The sequence below is a fragment of the Carlito syrichta genome, unplaced genomic scaffold (genome assembly GCF_000164805.1).
Source record: "Carlito syrichta isolate Samal-C Ts95f unplaced genomic scaffold, Tarsius_syrichta-2.0.1 Scaffold301948, whole genome shotgun sequence".
In the NCBI taxonomy this organism is placed as follows: Eukaryota; Metazoa; Chordata; class Mammalia; order Primates; family Tarsiidae; genus Carlito; species Carlito syrichta.
In genome coordinates, this window is record NW_007246044.1 from 1,899 (window position 1) to 15,295 (window position 13,397).

The following is a 13,397-nucleotide window of genomic DNA, read 5'->3' on the forward strand; positions in this document are numbered from 1 at the left end:
ATCAACAGGGTGCCTGAATGAAACGTACTTGTATACCTAACCCTTAACTGTACCCCACAACACCATAATAAAAAATATTGATTAATAAACATATATATATATTAGAGATTGAGGAATCTATAGGCATTATGAACAGTGAAAAGTTAACAACTCCAGTTAAAATCTCCAAAGGTAAATGCTGTAGAGAGTAGTATGTTCTGAAAATATACCCCAAAGTTAATCAAAATTGTCCATGGTGGTAATAAATATGTGATAAAGATCATTGTGCTTCACCGACATATCTCAACATTACCAAGTAGTGCCTTTTCTCACTAAAGGTAGGCACGGTCATACAATTTGATTTCACCAATTTGAACAGAAATGATAAGTGTCACTCCTGAAAAAAGCTAATAAGAACCAGTGACCTCTTTCCCCTCCTACACTGAGAAGCCAAGTTCCAGGTATTGGAGTCTTCAACCACCTGGAGTCTGAGTATAGAATCCACCAATATGCAACAGGAATGTGCCTTGACAATAGACTAGAGAAATATTTGCCATTAATATTACAAAACCTTTTTATTATCATTATAATGATGTAAGGAGCTATAAGGATGCTTGATGAAGAGATCAAAAGTCCTTCTGTGTTTCTAGGAATGCCATTTTCTCTGTGTTTTAGTTTCACGACCTGAAAGATACAAATGTGAAAGTAGATCAATGATTTTAAATTTCGAAGTGCCATGAACTTAAGAGAGTTGATGAAAGAATTGATGAAAGAAAGCTCCAATCCTTTCCTGTAGAATCAATGTGCTTAGGCACTAACACATACAACTGTATAATTTCACAGCTCTCCAAAATTTGTTCTTAGACTTTGAAAGCTTTTTCTAAGCCTACTGTCTTAGTAATGCTTTCACTTACTGAAGGAAACAAGAGTGGACAAGTTTATTATAGCAATTGACAAATTGCTGCTGCCATCTAGTGGCAACATTTAACGATAATTTAAGAAGAAATCATTGCCGTGCTATTTTGCTAGGAATGCTGTTTACCCTTTATTGGGACAACTTCTCTATTCACTGAGATGATATTAACAGGAGATAACTTAAGAGTTTTTTTAAAAGGAGAAAAAAGATGTTTCATAAAGAATGTGAAATTTTGCATGTCATGGGTACTGAAAGCATATACTATAAAAAAAATATGACTCAAAAGAGAATCGATATTCAAAACTAGGTTTTCAAAAATTCAGGATATAAGGTCATTTTGAGGGAACCTCTGTTAACAAAGATATTGGAGAAGGACAAATCAATCTTAAGAGCTAATCCTTCATCACATTCTTTTCAAAATGGCATCTGAAGAAAACAGAAACCCCTATGTTCAGTTGCACTTAACAAACTTGTATTGAATAACTACTCTGTGCCAGACGCTATACTAGGCTCTGATAATAAACAAGTAGTATTTTTTCAAGACATATGATAAGGCAAAATTCCTATATTTCTAAGTAAATTGAGTTTTATAAACTTTAATTAGGAGCAGATGATGTCCTATGCGTAATGTCCATAAAGACAGCCATAGGGAATTTTTATCAAACCAAAGAATATCAATAATAATAATAATAGAAACATCAGCAGTCATCATCTGAGCACTTATATACAAAATCTTATTTAGCTGTGGTAATCTAGATCCCTAGATAATTTTATCCCAATTTCATAGATAAGTATACAAAAATGTGTTTGTTAAATTATCTGTAATTTTAAAAAGCAACCCCAAATGGATAAAAGACCTAAATGTAAAATCCCAAACTTTAAGAGTCTTAGAAAATACAGGAGACACTCTTACAGAATTCAGAATAGGCAAACAATTCCTAATAAAAACCCCAAAAGAGATAAGATAGACAACTGGAACCTCATCAACTGAAAAGTTTCTGCCAAGCAAAACAAACCATCAAGAGAGCAGGGAGACAGCCTACAGAATGGGAAAAAATATTTGTCAACTGCATATCTGACAAAGGCCTAACATCCAGGATCTACAAGGAACTAAATGTGCAGAAAGGAAAAAAACAAACAGACCCATTAAAAAGTGGGCAAAAGATATGAATAGACACTTCTCAAAAGAAGACATACAAGCAACCAACAGACACATGAAAAAATGCTCAACCTCACTAATCATCAGAGAAATGCAAATTAAAATCACATTAAGATACCACCTAACCCCAGTAAAAATGGCCATCATTAATTAAACAAAATACAACAGATGCTGGCGAGGATGTAGAGAAAAGGGAATGCTTCTACATCGTTGAGAGGAATACATACTCGTTGAACCTCTATGGAAAACAGTGTGGAGATGCCTAAAAGAACCTAAGACATTGACTTTCCACATGACCCAGCAATCCCTCTTCTGGGAATATACCCGGAGGAACTTAAAGCACTCTATAAAAAATATACTTGGACATGCATGTTTACTGGAGCACTATTTACAACAGCAAAAATATGGAACCAACTGTGCTGCCACTGAAACTCGACTGAATTTAAAAAGTGGTACATATACATGATGGAATATTTTACAGTCATAAAGAAGAACAAAATTATGTACTTCACAGCAACTTGGATGGATTTAGAGTCTATAATACTCTGATTTATCTCAGAAACAAACAACTGAGTACCATATATTTTCACTTATAAGCAAACCCTAAACATTTATCATAATACTATAAGAAAAGAAACTGCCTGGGAAATGAGGACTGGGGCACATAACATTAACAAGAGTACCTGATCTCAAACCAGGCAAAGTGGGGACCAAAGAGAGGGAGCCCAAACCTTACCCATACAATGACTACTTGTATGCCTAATATTGAACTGTACCCCACATCTCTAAGATAAATAAGTAAATAAATAATCTGTAATTTTGATTATTGGTTCTTGTTTTGAATTTCACAGTATGTAGCCTCACTTGTATAACCTGAATATAACTATGACATTCATATTTACATTTTCTCTCTCCACCTCCCTGTATTAGTCAGGGTTCTCCAGAGAGACAGAATGAATAGGCGATAGAGATATAAATATCAGTATTGATATATGAGAGAGAATGTATGAAGGGAATTGGCTCACATGATCATGGAAGCTAGGTCCATGACAGATTATTCGCATGCTGGAGACTCTGGAGTACCAGAAGCCTGGTTCAGTCCAAGTCTGAAGGTCTCCGAACCAGGGAAGATGATCAAGAGCCAAAAGCGGGAAAACCTAGAGTTCTGATGTCCAAAAGAAGAGTTTCCCAGTTCTGAGAGAGACAGACAGACAGACAGACAGAGAATGCACTTTTCTCTGCCTTTTTGTTTTATTCAGGCCCCCAGCCAGTAGGATAGTAGCCTGCCCACATTGAGAGAGGAAAGATCTTCTCCATTCAGTTCACCTACTCACGTTCCAATCTTCTCTGGAAACACCAGAAATAATGCTTTACCATACCAGATATCTAAGTATCCCTTAAACCAGTCAAGTAAACACAAAATTAAATTAATTTAAATTAACACTTTGTCTCTGTTTCTCTCTCCCCCTTCAATACACACTGCTTAATCTAAAAGTATTAAAAATAATTTGTAACAGATTGCTTCTCACATTAGTAAAATTAGGAAAGTGTGAAAAGATATTTCTGTTTGGCTTCTTTCTCTATCCAAAACATCCTAATTCTGTGTCTTTCTTTCCTTAATGTTCCATTTAAAATGTGTTTGCCTTCCCAACTTGAAGTCCATTTTCTGTTCTTTTGGCAACAGAACATTCTTTTTTAAATGTCGATAACTTGTCCCACTCAAACCTGGGGGGTGTTGTCAATCATGAGACCCTGGATCTCCCAAATCACAGAAGTAGGAGTCTGATCTAGAAGAGAAAATCAGTGGAAGAACACCAATACCCTGCATACAGCTACCAGAGATGTAAACAAAAACGAGGTCAATCAAAGGCAGTGTTTGTTTCTCTTTGAGTGTCAAATGGTGACAGAGAAAATGAGTAGAAATTTTCTTCCATCTGTATTCTCCCAGTTGTACTTCTTAAAATGTATTAGCACTTAAAAGTCAAACCGATAGTTAGCCAAGGGTGTTGTGCAGGTGTCCATCTCCCATCCCGTCTCTGAAAGAGGGATTTGTGTCCATTTGGACTAGGTTTGCTACATGCAATAGGAAATCTAAAATAACAGTAACTTGAGCAAGTGGTTTAAAGAACTTTCATAAACTAGCTAGGAAGTAGTCGATGTAAAACTAATATGATTGCTATGCTGTGTCAGGAATCCAAATGCTTTCTCATGGTGCAAAATGATTACTTAAGATCCAGCTATTAAATCTACATTTGGGTCACAGAAAGGAGACAAGTGACAGGAAGAACACTAACTTGAAATTTTAAGGATACTTCCCAGAAGAATCTCACAATTCTTCCACTTAGATGTCACAGTCAGTACTTGATCACGTGGTAACCACCATCAAAAAGGAGATTGGAGGACATAGGCTTTTCACTCGCTTACAATGGAGTTGCCATTAAATAAGAAGAGAATAAAAGATGAAATCCTTCTTCAGTAGTTTTTTGTTGCAAAGGTAAATGTAATTTACTTGGCATCTTTTCTTCGCAGCCATTCTTTTTCCCTAGGCAATCTTACGATCATGATAACATTAGTATGATAGCTAAAAGTATAAACTTTGCTGTTGGGGATCTGAGTTAGAATCCAACCCCACTATATGAGATCCTCGTGACCCTGTGTCCATCATTAAATATATTCAATTCTTCTTTTTTATAATAGTACTGATCGCTAGATCTCCTTTTTTGTAGTAGTACTGGTCTCTGGCTGATTTTTTTTTACATGCTTTTCTCTCTCTAAAGGAAGAAGGGACTTTCCCTGTCTTATTCCCTGCCATATCCTGAGGACATCAAATAAGGTCTATGAATAGGAGTCCCCTCATACATATTGGATAACTTAATAAATTATATTGACAATCAAAAATCCTGTTGAAAAGAATACTAGTTTCAAACAATTTATTTAAGAATATTTAGGATGTATTGTTTAATCTAAAACAGATCCAACATATTGTAAAAATATTGTACATACATATGTAAAGAAAAATGCTAGAAGAATAAAAATAATGGATTTAATATAGATTACCTATATTAGTAAGGTCATACGACAAGAATGTTTTTTCAAGATCCCATTGTCTTATAAAAGAGACTATCTGCATTTACATATTTCTGAATTCTATATATACTATACAAATATACAAATGCAAAACAATGGAAATAAATATATCTATTTTGATAAAATTTTCCAGTTTTTATATGTGAGTAGTGAAATTGCTTATGAGTTTTATCTTCTAGTTCTACTTTCTAAATACTTTGAATAATTTTAGGTTCTCAAAAATATACTTTTATTGCTTTTTCTAGCAAAAACAAATTTTTTACATTCAAGCACGTATATTTTATATTCTTACTAGGATAAAGACCTTTTTGACTCAATTTATACAACAAATCATATAATAAGCTTAGAAAGTTGAAACATTTTCTCAATTCAAAATTTTTTTGTGCTTGTCATTTTAAAAAGATGATTTCTTATTTGTTGGAGAAAGTGGTTTCTGGAATCTTTAAGCAGTCACAAACCCTCTCATCACACTCAGTGGAATCTCTTCCTAGGTTACAGACAATCTGTTATCTGCCAGTATCATGACATTTGCTTTCAACCCCATTATATTTGGCACTGGAATTACTTGCTCAAGTGAGATTCAAGGAGATTGCCTTTGCTGGCCCGTCACTCTGAGTTCAGATAAAGCCCTTTTCCATCTGAATGTGTTTAGTGGTTCACTCCTTGAATGAGCTACCCATAAAATATCAAAGCACTGGAGAAAGTAGACTGTCTACACATATAACCCCTGTATGTTTCAGAGAAGTTTTAAACATCTGAAGAATGCCTGACAGCACTGGGTCCATTCTAAAGTTTGGATTCTGTATGAAGAAATATTTTAGATACACAGGTGCTTATAATCAGCTCTCCATTTCTGTTCTTTGCTAGAAATTCTTTCTTAAATTGTTTAAGTGAGGAGACACAAAAAAGGTGGTATATCCATCTAGGTAGTGTCTCCAGACATTATGAGATGAACAAAATTTAAGACTCTGTGTTCTGTGTTATTTCTCTCATCATTACATCTCCCCAGGATACCAAGATGAAGCACTATGGGAGGAGAATGCTAAACTATTATTTGGACCATACACTGTTGAGACTCAAAGTGACCAGTGGATGACCTTGAATACATTTCCTGGCATTTCCCTGAGGTAATTAACTTTCTCCAGATTGCCTCAGAGATGTCCAGTGTCACCTCACTCATCTCAGAGGAAACATGGGGCTCACAAAGACCCTTTTGAACCCCAGGCTGAACCAAAGTTACCTGGATCCCAATAACCAGAATAAGACTATGACTGAGCCGGGCTCGGTGGCTCAGCCTGTAATCCCGCACCTTTGGGAGGCTGAGGTGAGTGGATTGTCTAAGGCTGCGGGTTCGAGACCCGCCTGGACAACTTGGCGAGACAGCATCTCTACAATAAATCAAAAAATTAGCCGGGCGGGGTAGCGTGCGCCTGTAGTTCCAGCTACTCGGAAAGCTGAGGCGGAAGGATCGCTGGAGCCCAGCAGGCGAGGCTGCGGTGGCCAGGAGCAGCCACTGCACTCCAGTCTGGGCGACAGAGGGAGACTCCAACTCAAAAAAAAAAAAAGACTATGACTGGCTGCTGGTTAACCAATTTGTAAAGGAGGTTCCTTTCTTAATGTTGCATATTTTTCCTAGCCCAAAATCATTGGGGGAAAAACACGAGATTTATGAGTGTAATCTACAGCATTAAACACGGAGATTAGAAATTCTACTGCCAAAAACTCATGGTGGAGGAATGCAGGAATAAAGGCTGTGAATAGCAGAATATTCAAGAACCTTTCTTAGTTGCAGAGATCTGATAATGGAGCTGTGAGGAAATCTGTGTGGTTCAAAGCCACAACGAAGTGCCATCTCCTGGAATTAGAATTTGACTTGCTGAGCATGATGCTTAAACTTTTATTTTTCATTTCCAGGAAACGAAGTGTACACAAAAGGCAGCCAAAATGATATAAATGTAAATCCTGATTAATTCACTCAGAAACATTGATAAAGGGCCAAGAGTTATCAGAATATTCCAAGTTAATTTATTTGCCTGGAAGTTTTTTATTTCCATTTCCTAGACTGGATATGAATTCAGGCCTTGAAAAAAGTTCCTCTTCTTTATAGAGAATCCTATTGGTGGTGAGGCTCGCTATCAGAGACATCAAAATACAGAACACTGATTATCCTTTAGAGGGAGCCAAAAAAAACTTGAAGCACATAATTAAGAAATGTAGAAGTAGCCGGGCTTGGTGGCTCACCCTGTAATCCCGCACCTTGGGAGGCTAAGGTGAGTGGATTGCCTGAGCCCATGGGTTCGAGACCCACCTGGGCAACTTGGCGAGACCTCATCTCTACAATAAATTTAAAAAATCAGCCGGGTGTGGTGGCACATGCCTATAATTCCAGCTACTCAGAAGGCTGAGACGGAAGGATCGCTGGAGCCCAGAAGGTCGAGGCTGTGGTGGCCGGGAGCGGCCACTGCACTCCAGTCTGGGCGACGGAGTGAGACTCCAACTCAAAAAAAAATGTAGAAGTTATTCACATCTAGGAAATAGATAATTTATAATAAAAGCCTAAGGAGGAGGCTGCACCCTCCAGCAGCTAAATGGATTTACACAATGGCATTGCAAAAGACAATACAGAACAACCAGATGTTTAGGCCACAGTTAAAGAGTAATAACCTGGATGATGGGGACATGGGAATCCATTATGCCATTTTATTATTTTATGCATTTAAGCATCTCATGATAAAACAGTAAAAATATATTGGATGAGGTGTCAAAATATTCAACGATTAATAGTAGGAAGATGTCTCAGAAATGATACTGGAAGAGAATTAGAAATCAAGAGCTATTGTGAAATATTACAGCTTTCATGTTCCCAACAGCATAATGCCTACCTGCTACTCCGACAGAGCATCTGCATAATATGGTGACTACATACATACTTTGGGTTCTGGCAGATATGTATATGCCATAGATGACAAAAGAGACCATAATCAACCACAAGAATCCAAAGAACCTGCTGCAAGGCATAACCCAAGAGCAGGCACCATATTTTGCTATTAGCAACAAACATTCATACCAGAGATTGTTCATCCCATCCTCCATCTAATTAAAGATAAATAAATACTATAAATTAAGTGGAAAAAACTTTCAGAGCTAAAATGTGAATCCTTTTAGTTCCATCCTTCTGGCACTATTTCTGTCTCTGATATCTAGCTCATGACTTGTTCCTTCTTTCTAGAACAATTACAGCACTGAAATATGTCTATAGTCTAGTTGATATTTCACCTCCATAAGTCCTGGTCTCCGGTGCCCTGCACAGTCTCTCATCCTCTCTGAATTCAAACCATTATATCATCTGTCCCTGTAAAGGCTATTCTTAGAATAATTGCAATACTCAAAGCAGGTTCAATTTCCCCTGGAGTGGACAGAAGGATTATGACGCTGCTAGTTTATAAACCTTGCCCAAGAAGGCATCTGCTTATGTGGCATTCTTATCATGAAATCTATTTGGGCAGGGACTTATATTAAATCTGCACCTGAGTTTTTCTTTGTGTCACTGCTCAGATGTGTCTCACCCTGCTTTTTTCTCCTCCCTAGGCATAGATCTTTTTATAACCTAGAGATAAATTTTATATTTTAGATTATGTCCAACTAGTAGGGCTAGCATGCCCACAGGTTTTGGTTTTTTCCAAATAGACACATTCCGAACATCATTTAATCTTCCCTGAAAATAATTATAATTATGTTTGAATTCTTCTAAATGTTTTCAAATGGGTGGAAAGATGCCAAAAATATTTTTAAATTTTAAATAGTATGCCTCTTTTTTATTTGCATACAACAAAAAAACTAAAATGAAAATAACCTACATATTTTCTGTATTTTTGGTTACTTCTGCCATTTCAACACATATTGCCTCTGAATTTTTAAAATTTTTCTGGTTTTCTCATTCACTTTTTTGCATTTTATTTCCAATTTCTATAGTAAACTGTATCTATTTATTTTTGCAAGGAAACTAGTAAAAAGCTAAATATTAAATAATGAAGTTATAGTTGTAGCAATTATGTATGTAGAGAGACATCTAGAATTAATCACCATGATTTGTCTCTGTAAGTGTAAGATTTCTTAAAGTTTTTGTTTATTTTTCCTCTTTTGAATGTCTATATTTTCTTTTTTTTCCCCTGCAACACCATGACTTATTTTTAGAAGACAAAAATAAAGAAAAAATTCTAAAAGTAATTTAAAATAATATAATATGGGGAGTTCCTTTAGTTAAAAAAAAAAAAAAGGTAAACTGGGCAGCCCCCCGAGGTCCCCTCCCACTGTGGGAGATTTTCTGTCCTCTCAATTAAATCCTGTTTTCTCAACAAAAAAAAAAAGTAAACTAAATGACCTGTGCTGTTTGATGTTTTCACATCTGTATACAGAAATGAGAAACATATATGTTATTCCAATGAATCATATCTCATATGGACATTTACATTATTGTAACTAGTGTGAATTAGCAGCTAGGTAGTTCTAACTTGTATTAGATTTTATCATATTCCCAGTAATGAAGGTATTTGAGAAAAATAGAATTGTTTTTACTCTCTGGGTAACTAGAAATTTTTGTCATTTGTAGATATGATTAGATGGAGGTTTTTAAAAAGTAGATAGTAAAATAAAAGTCATATAGAAGGATAAAAAGATGTCATTCTCCAAATATTCCTAATGGTTTAGCATCTTGGGGTGATCTCCAAGTAGTCTAACCGTGTCTGAAAGCTTTTTCTTTTCTCTATTTTCTGTTCTTGATGGGAATTCATTTGTTTATTTAATTTTTTTTTTTTTTTAGTTGGAGTCTCACTCTTGTCACCCAGGCTGGAGTGCAGTGACTCACCGCCACCTCAGCCTCCACCTGCTGGGCTTAGGCAATCCTTCCTCCTCAGCTTTCCAAGTAGCTGGAACTACAGACACCCGCACACCCGGCTAGTTTTTGTGGTTTATTGTAGAGACGAGGTCTCACCAAGTTTGCCTGAGCTGGTCTCCAAACCCTGGGCTCAGGCAGTCCTCTTGCCTTGGCCTCCCAAAGCGCTGGGATTACAATCTGAGCCACTGGCGCCCTGCCAGAATTTAAGTTTTAATGAAAAACTTCCACTTGGTGATTAACCACCCTATGGCAGCTTTCACTTCTTTATTTCTCAAGCTGTAGATGAGAGGATTCAACATGGGGATCACTACTGTGTAGAATACTGACACCACTTTATTGAGGTCCAGGAAAACACTGCACCCGGCCGCACGTAGATTAAAAAAGAGAGTTCTGTACAAGATGAAAACAGCTGTCAGGTGGGAAGAGCAGGTGGAAAAGGCTTTGTGCCTCACCTCAGTAGAGGGGATCCTCAGGATGGCGGTAAGCATGTAAAAATAAGAGATTATGATGATCAGGCTACTGACGACTAGTACAGCCCCAGCCACAAGAAAACTAACAATTTATTGATCTGTGTGTCTGCACATAGGAGAGAAAGAAGAGGAGACATGTCACAGAAGAAATGATTGATGATTTTGGAGGGGCAAAAGGGAAGTCAGAAAGCAGCTGTTGTGTGAGTCATGGTGTTTAGGAAGCCAGCAGCATAGGGTCCAGCCACCAGCAGGATGCAGAGTCTCTGGAACATGGCCACCGAGTACAGTTAATGGTTTACAGATGGCCACATAATGGTCGTAGGCCATGGACGCCAAAAGAAGGCACTCAGTGGCTACAAAGAATCCAGAGAATCACTGTTGCAAAGCACAACCCAGAAAAGAAATGGCTTTCCTTTCAGCGAAGTCAGTGAGCATCTTGGGGCCCTCAACTGACGAAAAGCAGATGTCCACAAAGGACAGGTGGCTGAGGAAAAAGTACATGGGTTTGAAGGCAGAAATCGATCTGGATGAGAATAATCATGCCCAAGTTCCCTGTCATAGTAATGAGGTAAAAAAGAAGAAATAGCAAGAAAAGGAAGACCTGAAGCAAGGATGGTACTTTAAGCCTGTGAAAATGAATTCTGTGATCCTTGTATAGTTTTCATCAGCCATTGGTTGGTTTTGGTCTCTATAATGTGAAAAATAGAGAACTGATATTGCATTCAACTTTAAGTTTTTAAAAACCATGACTTATTATTACACATGAAAAGAAATTATAGGTGAAACTTACTTAGGGATATAAACTTAAAAAGGAAAAAGCCCAGATAAAATGCTAATAGATAAATATATTATGGTTCTAAAGAGTAAAATGTCTTAAGGCTGGTAGTATTTCATGGTGTATATATACTAAATTTTTATCAATTTGTCATTGATGGGCACTTAGGCTGGTTCCATAACTTTACTGTTGTGAGTAGTGCTGTGATAAACATATGAGTGCAGGTGTCTTTTTCTTTTCTTTTCTTTTCTTTTTTTTTTTTTTGAGTTGGAATCTCACTCTGTCGCCCAGGCTGGAGTGCAGTGGCATGCCCACAGCCACTGCAGCCTCAACCTGCTGAGTTTAGTAGATCCTTCTGCCTCAGCCTTCCAAGTAGCTGGAACTACAGCCTTCCAAGTAGATGAGTGGGCTGCTACCACGCCCAGCTAAGTTTTCTGATTTATTGGAGAGATGAGTTCTCACCAAGTTGCCCAGGGTGGTCTCAAACCTATGGGCTCAGCCAATCCTCTCATCTCGGTCTCCCAAAGTGCTGGAATTACAGGTCGAGCCACCACACCCAGTCAGTAGGTATCTTTTTAATGTATTGATCGCTTTTCCTTTGGATGAGATCTAAACAATGGGTATACGTGTACATAAAGATGAGAGCAAAAGACACTGAAGACTCTAAAAGGGGGGAAGTAGAAAGGGAAGGTGAAGGTTGAAACATTACCTATTGAGTACTGTGTTGACTATTTGGGTGATGGGTACACTAGGAACCCAAACCCTGCCATTATGCAATATATCCATGCAACAAATCTGCATATAAACACCTTGAATATAAAATAAAATAAAATATTTAAAAATTCACATTTTAATCAGAAACAATATAAAGATACCCACAATTTTTGTATTTAACATTAAAGATTTCAAAATTCTAAAACCTGAAAAAAGAAGTGAAATGTAAGAATTGTAGGAAAACACACCTCATCAACAAGGTTACTTGCATAATGAACATTTGTATACCTAACCCTGAATTGCATCCCACAGATTTAAAATTTAAAAATTTAAATTAAAAAAAAGAATTGTAGAAAAAGTGAAAAGAAAAACCTGCCACTCTTTGCAGGTAAAATTGTCATCCACATAGAAAATCTTGAAGAATAAACTGATAAGATGCATTTGTAGAAACAAATAAAACATATTTAATGAAGTAGTAGAATAGAAGATAAATATGAAAAATACAGAATAATCACATATAAACTATCATGGGAAAGTCTTATCTATCCATTCAAATTGATACAATAACCATAAATAAATCTTTATATAAAGAGAAATATAAATTATAGAACTTCCATCATCAATAAAACAAACAACAACAGATGCTGATGAGGATGTAGAAAAAAAGGAACGCTTCTACACTGCTGGTAAGAATGCAAACTAGTGCAACCTCTTTGGAAAACAGTGTGGCGATTTCTAAGAGAACTAGACATTGACCTGCCATGTGACCCAGCAATCTCCCAATTGGGAATATACCCAGAGGAACTCAAATCATTCTACAAAAAAGATACTTGCACACACATGTGCAGCTCTATTCACAGTAGCAAAAACATGGGACCAACTGTGCTGTCCATTGAAACAGGACTGGATAAAAAAAATGTGGTACATATACGTAATGGAATATTTTAAGCCATAAAGAAGGACAAACATATGGACTTTGCAGCAACTTGGATGATTTAGAGTAGATCATACTCAGTGATTTATCACAGAAACAAAGAACAGAGTATCACATGTTCTCACTCATAAGCGGACCTTGAACAATTACCATACTATCAGAAAGGGATTGTCAGTAGTGAGAAACTGCCAGGGGAGAAGGAAGTGAGATTGGCAGTTGAGGGAAACTGCCAGGGAAGGAGAGGCACACCTCATGAACAAGGGTACCTGCATAATGAACATTTGCATGCCTAACCCTGAATTGTACCCCACATCTTTAAAATAAAATTTTTTAAAAAATAAAAAAATATATAAAACTCTGCCGAAACAAAGGGAAAAATGACTAAGAAGTAAAATACATTTTTTTGAATCAAAAGACTTATAAAGATTCATTTCCTAGGAGAAAAAAACAAAAAAACTCATACTGAGAA

The 13,397-nt window shown here is 36.7% G+C and overlaps 1 pseudogene; it reads right to left on the reverse strand.

Annotated features, from left to right (window-relative positions):
* Positions 1 to 10,238: 10,238 nt before the first annotated feature.
* LOC103258049 lies at positions 10,239 to 11,177 on the reverse strand (annotated as a pseudogene).
* Positions 11,178 to 13,397: the final 2,220 nt, after the last annotated feature.